General features: G+C 39.5%; 1 long non-coding RNA gene across 1 annotated transcript; it reads left to right on the forward strand.

The window, feature by feature from the left end:
• The first annotated feature begins 6,727 nt into the window (after positions 1 to 6,727).
• On the forward strand, positions 6,728 to 8,516 carry LOC121866843. The gene is made up of 2 exons (XR_006089031.1): positions 6,728 to 7,344; positions 7,896 to 8,516. It is a non-coding gene; the product is annotated as an uncharacterized LOC121866843 (long non-coding RNA).
• Positions 8,517 to 8,999: the final 483 nt, after the last annotated feature.

Here is an 8,999-nt window from a genome sequence, read left to right on the forward strand (position 1 = left end):
AGTGTTGCCACGTAATTATATACATAGATGCTACTCGGCACAGTAGCTTATTTACAAGGTTGCTACTTGGCACAGTAGCATACATACATAACCTACAGTGACCACTCTTACTACCCACAGCCACCAGCAAGCAACACCTCCTCCTCCTCCGCTCCTGCCTGGCGGCTCCTACTCCAGCCGGCGACCATGGCGACCCACAAGCTGGTCCTCCTCTGAGTACCCTCACCAACCAGCTCTCTCTCCTCAACGCTTGTAACCATGCTGCCTTCCCAGCACCAAGCTGCATTGTACATCCAATACAGTATTTATACAGAGAGCACATTGTGAGTTTCTTTTCTCCATCCCATCCCGAGTGCGAACCAACATCTTGTACCCACAACCTCACTCTCACTGATGACCCTACCCTGACTTATATTGAATTTTTTTTTTTTTTTTTTTTTACAGGTAGTAGGTAGTAAGCAGCTACCAATCAGGGAGATACTACCGCCTGGGAAGATATTGGAAGCGTAATGTGTTGTCTAATGGTAGACCCTGCTGCCATATGGCATAACGAAAATTGTGACTAAGTCCCAGGTTGCTGATCTGACTTTCTGCCTCCTTTACACACAATTGCAGGGTCTCAATTGTTTCTCTTACACGGACAACACAACATACATAGTGTGCATCTTTTCTCACTCTTGATTTAATCTTTCGTTTTTATTATTATTATTATTATTTTTTTTTTTATTATTTTATTTGTATTTGTATGAATTTGCTATTATTTTATTAATTGTTGTAATAATAATAATAATATATATTATTATTATTATTATTATTATTATTATTATTATTATTATTATTATTATTATTATTATTATTATTATTATTATTATTATTATTATTATTATTGTTATTATTATTATTATTATTATTATTATTATTATTATTATTATTATTATTCGCCCCCCAGGCCCTGATGTTGGTCAGTGACCTGTGCCCGGGTGGGCTGATCTCTGTAAAAAAAAAAACTCGCTCACACTGCCGACTCTTCCCTAACTTATATTGACAATTACGCTTACAGTAAATACAATTGAAGCTTTCAACATCAGTCACAACGGATCTTGAATGCTTCATCTGCAGTCAGACATCTCTAAGTTGACGCAAAGCAAGGGTGTTCTTTTACCAATTCAAATGCATGAACACCCTGTGCGGAATTTAGGTATACTTGTGTTTCTCCGGTAATGCGACATAGAAAACGAAGGACTCAGATCTCCTGAAGTGGTTAGAGAATGAATGTTTCAACTTGGAGACTCAAAAGGTTTACAGGTTTTGTGGGAGTGGAGCGTAATATGAATTATTAGGTTTTAACAGACTAGCCATGTCATTATGACCATGACAGTAGTGTATTGGTGTGATTACATGTTTGAGTATTAACCACTGTTAAGTATCATGCAGATGGAGCCTTAATATTTAAAGTTTATATTTAAGTAAGAGAAGAGTAATGCCCATGTGCTGACTGTGCTAAATAGGAGTTGCCCTAACACATATAAACATAAATTTATATAAATTATCTTCAAAATTGTATAGACACATACGCTTCAGTTACAGGGACCACAAGACTATCATTTATCACAACAACTAGCTTACTCAGTTGTGCAAGTTGTAACAAGAACACTTCAGTAAGTCTAACATATGGTGTACACAACACATACACAAAACTATCACATTCCACTGTACCTAACGCCCATTTTTTAAACATTCAGTCCAGCAAGTCCTAAGAGGAATCCCGAACATCAGGTCAGTTTAAAGTGACCCGAAAAGTGAATTCATCAAAGCTGTTATTTTGGTATGACAGATTAATTTGTCGTGTTACTTAAAAGTAACCCAATGTTCAGGATTCCTCTTTGGACTTGCTGCAGTGAATGTTTAAAAAAAATGGCAAAATTTATCAATCATCAAAAGTAAAAAAGTTCATATACAAAAAGTAGGTATTGCTATATTATTATTTTTTAAATAGCACTAACATATCATTCAAAACCACTTGTTCACATTCACTTGAAGACACAGAAAGGCAGGGATGTGATTGGGTCTTGGAAACACCTACCAGGAAAAATTTTACGATATTTAACCTTTTAGTTAAAATACACAATACCCAAAATAAAAAATGTATATTATTATGAAGCTTCATATAGAATATGCTTGAGAACCCGTGTTTGGTTGCTGAACGACCAACGCTCCACCCCCGTTACTCGATCTCCGGACTCGATGTTCCGGACCTCGAGTCATAGATCAGGGACACATTGGATGGCCCATAACTCGGGCTCATGGTTAGGCTCTCCGGAGCTCCGTATCTGTGTTGCTCAGATCTCGAACGGAGTTATAATGAAGCGGTGCACCAGGGAGGAGAGCAGAGCATTCCGGGACGGACGTGGGTGTGTAGCTGGTGGTCTGTGGTCGGGGGAGCAGGTTGTGGTTGATTGCAAATTGTGTTACTCTGACTTAGAATGTAATGCAAGTTTGTAATGTTTATGTACATTTCTTTGTGGTAGGATTAGGGTGATTGTTAGAGTATTGTATTATATTTATGTAACTGTTGCATGAGTGGTGATTGTTAATGTTTGATTATTGCTGGTTGTTGGTGTTTCTTGTCAATATATTGTGTATTCCAACATTGCGTTTGCTACTCCTCTCTTATAGTGATGTGGAATACCTGAATAAGACTGAATAGTGCAGTAGCAATAGGCTAAACATGAGGTGAAATGTAAGTAACAAAACGTTCGAGTCTGTGGGGGTCGGGTACCGCCCGGTTCCTGGTAAGGTTATGCTGCCAGATTCTGGGGTCACTAATTCTAAGGGAATAACTTAACTATATTCTTAATTTTAAGGTAGCTGCCACCAAACCCCCTGGACAGTATGTAGCTCGTTAGGTAGCGGGCAAAGTAAGCTTGGCATTGGGTTGGGTTTTTCATTGACCAAATCGAGAGTGGGAAGAAGGGTGAAACAGCAAGCATGACTTAACTAATTTATTCTTTATAAAACATATTGCATCCCATCACAATACAAAAATAGTTGGCCTTCATCAGAAGAACAACTATTATTTGCATTACACTTCACATCAATACACGTCTTACATCAAATAGTTGCTATAATCATCTTCATTCTTCATAACAATCATGACACCCAACACATCAGACTGCACCACCTGTTAGAGTATAGCACCACATGTTACATTACAGCACCACATGTTATATCATAGCACCACAATTTAGGGTGACAATAAAAAGTGAAAGTTTTTATTTTTAGATGGCCATTTGTCCAATACTGCGTACCCATGAAAAAAGAACACAGGCGAAATCCTGGGTCATTTGGACAATATTTAGAGGGGGCTCAAGCCATTTGAAGTTAACACTACTGAAATTATTATTGATTTTTTCTAATTTCTTTATTTATGAACCGATTACTATGAAACTTTGCAGGTATATGTAGAATGCAAATTCAAACTAAAGTTGTTCCTAACATTTTTTCTAAAAATGAGTAATGAGTATTTTGGCTGGTGCAGCTATTGGCAATGCAGAGGGGAGGGAGAGGCGGGTGTCAGTCGGGGTAGGGGGAAGAGGTTGTGTGCCAGTGTCTGACTGGTACAGTAGCATCAGTTGTGTGTGAGACGTGACGGTGAGTGTGTGTGCGTCGCTCTTGTTGCAGTATTACGGTTAGTACCATTGTCTTTGTCTAAAATCAATGCATCAATTTAGGTATATAACACTTTAAAAACTTTATACAAGTGATCTTGCATGCCGTATGCTTTATGGGTGCTGTTGTTTGCATAACAGTAACAACATAAGTTACATAAATGTTTTTGTTTGTTTCAGGTTCAATGGAGAGTACACGTTCAAAAACTGAAGTTTGGCTCATTGGTCAGCACATAACCGAAATCACGGGTGCACAACTTCCTTCAAGAGGAGATGTTCTACGTCTGTTTTTCCACGGTCACAATGAACATAAGAAAACAGTGAATGATTCTGCGAGTGAAGTTGCAGCATCGGTTATTAGTTTCTGGAATAAAGCACGGATTCCTACCATAACTGAGAAGAGTATTGGACGAAAGGTAGTGGATCTTTTTTTAATGTGGAAGGGACTTAAGAAAAACTGCACTCGCACTACAGACACACAACGTAAGAAAGAGGAAACTTTTTGTGATGAGTTTGAGGACCTCTTCGATGTTGCCCACCCCAAGGCAATGCAGCTCTTGACCATCAAAGAAGACCGAGCATTCCTGGCAGCGCAACGAGAAAAAGGGAGAAGAGGTGTAATGGCAGGAGTAGACAAAAAGATTGCTTGTTCCATCAAGCGTCGGGAAGAAAGCAAGAGTAAGCAATCTCTACAACAGAATCAAGCCAGTTCTGCTCTTGAATATGATGAGTTGGGTTCTTCGTCTGAAACAGAATCACAATCAAGCTCGTCATCATCTACAAGTTCCCTAGCGATATCACCAGTGGTATCTTCTTCCAATCGTAAACGTGCTACTCTCAAAGTTATCACCCCTGAATTGTCAAGTACATTGGACCGCACTGGGATCAGTCACCGCTCTACTCTCCGGATCGTCAGTGCCACGGCTGCTAGTCTAGGTCATGACCCAATGGAACTAGTTTTAAACTATGAGACAGTGCGTACTTCGCGAGCGACCCACCGTTCTGGGATTGCCAACGAAATTAAAGAAAAATTTCAACCTAGTGAAGTGCTCACTGTGCACTGGGATGGAAAAATTATTCCTGATGAACAAGGAGCGAGTGTTGACCGAATCGCCATTCTTGTCTCCGGAATCAATACTGAAAAGCTGCTTGGTGTCCCGAAACTATTGTCAGGGACTGGACAGGCCATTGCTACAGCAGTCAGTGCAGCGCTGGAAGAGTAGAAAATATCAGAGAATGTTTCAGCACTCAGTTTTGACACAACAGCTTCAAACACTGGGCACTTGTCGGGGGCATGTGTCATTCTGGAGCAGAAACTCGGCCGCCGTCTTCTGCATCTCGCGTGTCGTCCCCACATCCTTGAGCTTGTTGCCGAGAAAGCGTATGTGGAATGCATGGGGCCTTCCTCTGGACCAGATATTACTCTCTTCTCTCGCTTCAAGCATAAGTGGAAGGACATCAGTCAAGATGACTACAGCCCTCTCTCAGACCTCCCTCCAAGTTTGTACGAGAAACGAGATGACCTCATCTGTTGCTGGAAACATCATCTGGGCAAGAAGCAGCAGCCACGTGATGATTACCGTGAGGTACTGGAGCTAGAAATCAGGTGTCTCGATGGAACTCTACCCAAGTTTAATCTCCGACGGCCCGGAGCACTTCACCGAGCACGGTGGATGGCTAAGCTCATTTATGTCATGAAGATCCTGATTTTTGCTAATCAGTTTAAACTAACTGCTCGTGAGACATTAGGCTTGAAACGATTCACATTCTTTGTGCTAGAGGTGTATGTCAGTGCATGGTTCACGGCCTCCGTTCCATCCTCCGCTCCTGCTAATGATTTGCGGCTCCTCCAAGACCTGTCAGAGTACCACGACGTCAAAATATCAAGAACATGTCTCACAGTCTTCGGTCGTCACCTGTGGTACCTCAGTGAAGGCTTGGTGGGTCTTGCACTTTTCGATCCACAAGTTAATGCAACAATGAAGACAAACATAGTTCGGGCAATCGTTGAGAGGAAGGCGACCGAGGATTCACCAAAACGTGCTGCTCTTCCTGCCACATCTTCCCTTCCCAAAAAGCAGCTCTCAGACTTGGCTTCTAGAGGATCAAACTTTCTATTTGAAAGTCTCAAAATGAAGACTTCTTTTTTGTCCAAGGAACCTGACACATGGTCTGATGATGAAGACTTCAAAACTGGCGTCGCAGTTGTGGGTGGTCTCAGAGTCATCAACGACACTGCAGAGAGAGGGATTGCCTTGATACAGGCATTCAACAGCAAGATCACGAAGAGTGAAGACCAGCGTCAACATCTGCTGCAGGTTGTTGAAGAGCAGAGGCGGTCACAACCAGGGACATCAAAACAGGACCTTACAAGCAAAAAAGCGAAAACAATGAATGGGTTGTCCACACCTCTCCCACCCATTGATGTAAGCGTGTTCACTGCAGTTTCATTTTAAAAAGGAATTAATCATTTATATGTACAGTGTACACATAAACTTGCTCAATATGTAAATTTTAAAATAAACCGGCATATTATGAATATTCGTATTTTTTGCCAAAAGGATAAAACTTCAATTGACTTGAGCTACCTCTAAATATTGTCCAAATGACCCAGGATTTCGCCTGTGTTCTTTTTTCATGGGTACGCAGTATTGGACCAATGGCCATTCCATTTAATCAATTTTAGAAATTCACCCCTATGCACTATTGTCACCCTACACCACATCTTGTATCATAGCACCACATCCCGGGTACACTTCACACCTACAAGTATGGAACTCCTTGGTATTCTTAGGTACACATACTAGATACCTCGTTCACACACTACTCTTGATGAGCAGATGGGATATTTCCCCGGTAATCATACCAGTACTGGTTCCACGCCTGGCATTAGTAAGTAGTTCCACGTAGCGACCGCAAAACTTCTCAGGCATGCAATGATTTTCTCTTATCCTGGGTGGTGATATGTAGGGTATACACAGAATCACAGTGGAGGTGCATAATGACCGTAAGCAGTCACACCACACATGGCGAGTCCCGCACAGTGTGATAATGGGCCGTATTCCTAGTCATTACGACGATAATGACGATCACCATCATCATCACGATGCATCGTGTGTCGGGATGCAACCACCCGACGCTCAGTACCATATTGCTAGTCACTTACATGAGCCTTTAACTAGGAATATAGCGTGTGTAAACACAACACTTCGTTTCGTATGGCAGCACAAACGTGTCCCACGCGCGCTTGCCAAATCCATTATTTCACATAATTAGAAAGACGGTTTAGAGAGATATTTAGTTGTTATTTTATACCGGCACAATAATATATTGAAAAATATCTTCTTTTTTTTCAAATTGAACTTTAGTATCTGTTCTAAACAAATTACAGACAATTTTTTCATCCCTGTACTTGGCACCAATGTTTGCGCAGGTGTTATCAAACATGGAGAGGAGAGAACGTTCTGCAGCCCTGTCAGTAACCCTGCACATAGCACTTTTGCGTCTTATCGAGCAAAGGCCAGTCGTCGAGGACAGGTCTACTAGTACTGTAACACAATAAATGACAGCAAAAGAAAGGCCTAGGATGAAATTACTGCCTCATTAAACACCAGCAACCAAGATCAACTCCCTCTTACAGCCAAGCACCTCAAGAGGAGCTCCAACATAAAAAGGAGTAAGTATATGCTTATTTCTAAGTTTAGTATTTAAAAATAAGGATTTTTGCCATTAGGTTACTAAATTGAGTAGGATTATAGTATTTAAGTGACGGGTCATGTGAGGAGTCATGTGAGTTAAAGTTAGGTTAGGTTAAAATAAAGTTAGGTTAAGTTAAAAATAGGTTAGGTTAAAATAGGTTAAGTTAGGTAAGGATAGGTTATTTTAAGTTAAAGTTAGGTTATTTCCATGTTTTGTGCCAGTTATTCACTGGCATTGGGGGGCAATTATCCTAGAACCAAGCTATACAGCATATAAATCTATATGAAACATATTATTCTGCAGAGTTAGTGTACTTTCCAGTAGTTGCCTGGCAATACACACTTAGCAAGCCAAATTATTCTGGCAAGATAGCTTCAAACAGGTCTATGCTCAGTTTCTGAAGGGTCACCTCCAAGAACTTATCAGAAGCACGAGTCCTTTTTACCAGCATATCATAGTAAATTTTAATGTAGATATGAATGTAGCCTAGTACTGTATAAAGCATTTATATTCTTCTGTTTCTTTCAGAACTAAAACCAGAGATATAGGAGAGCGGGTGGTGGTCCTCCAGAAAAACTATCATTAGCTTCAGAAGAAATCGCCACCCAGTGCTCGTGTCATGCGGAAGACTTCTGCAAGTGTACCTGAACTTCCTCACTCCCATGATCCTCTTGTTTTGCCTGTTCCAACACCAGGGCTATCAACTGTGTCTTCTGCACCATCTACTTCTGTTTTTCGACTTCTAATTTCACCCTCTGTTCCTGCCTCACCAATATAAATTGTACACAATGAAAAGAGAGCATGAGGAGGAACTGAAAGTGAAGGCCATAATATCAGCACATACACTCAAAGAAAGATAAAGTGAAACTGTAATTAGAGTGATTGAAAAGACGCTTGAAAAAATTAATAAATCTTTTGAATTGTTAGATACATGTTTAAGGAAAGCATCAACTGCATATGATGCCATGGCTAAAACTTATGAATGATGGTTGAGTAATAACATACAGTCATATGCAATGTTTATGATTTTACTCTATACAGGGGTACTGTGATATATCGTAAAGTGGCATCTAGATTATAAATTTATTTTCTTATGTCTTACACCTTAAAATAATTTTATTTAAAGGAAATAAATCTACATTTCTTTATTTTGCCATTGTTTACAATTGCTGTCTTAAGTATGGCAGCTAAGATTTTTTTTTTTTTATGATATACAGGTATGCTGTGATTTTCAATAATTGCAATTCTTTTTACTGTGCTATAGACTAAAGTTCATTTTTGGGGGGGGGTAGATATATAATACAAGTTGTTATATGCAGAGTAATGGATATAGGAGATTTTTAGTTTATTAATTTTTATGCATTCATATATAATTTAATTTAAGAGAAAATTTATCTCCGCATTTCTATTTTGTGCAAATATTGTACAAAGTATGGCAGTTCAGATTTTTTTTTTATGTATATCTATAATATAAGCTGTGATATTAATGAAATGCAGAGTCCTGTATAGAAAAAATAAATCTATATTTCTTTCCTTTGGTTTTCTTCATATTACCTCACAGGTGAATTATCATACATATTGAGGTAAGCTTCCTTATTAAAGACCTCAATGAAGTAAGAATTAGACAATTTA

The sequence above is a fragment of the Homarus americanus genome, unplaced genomic scaffold (assembly GCF_018991925.1).
Source record: "Homarus americanus isolate GMGI-L3 unplaced genomic scaffold, GMGI_Hamer_2.0 scaffold25157, whole genome shotgun sequence".
Classification (NCBI taxonomy): domain Eukaryota; kingdom Metazoa; phylum Arthropoda; class Malacostraca; order Decapoda; family Nephropidae; genus Homarus; species Homarus americanus.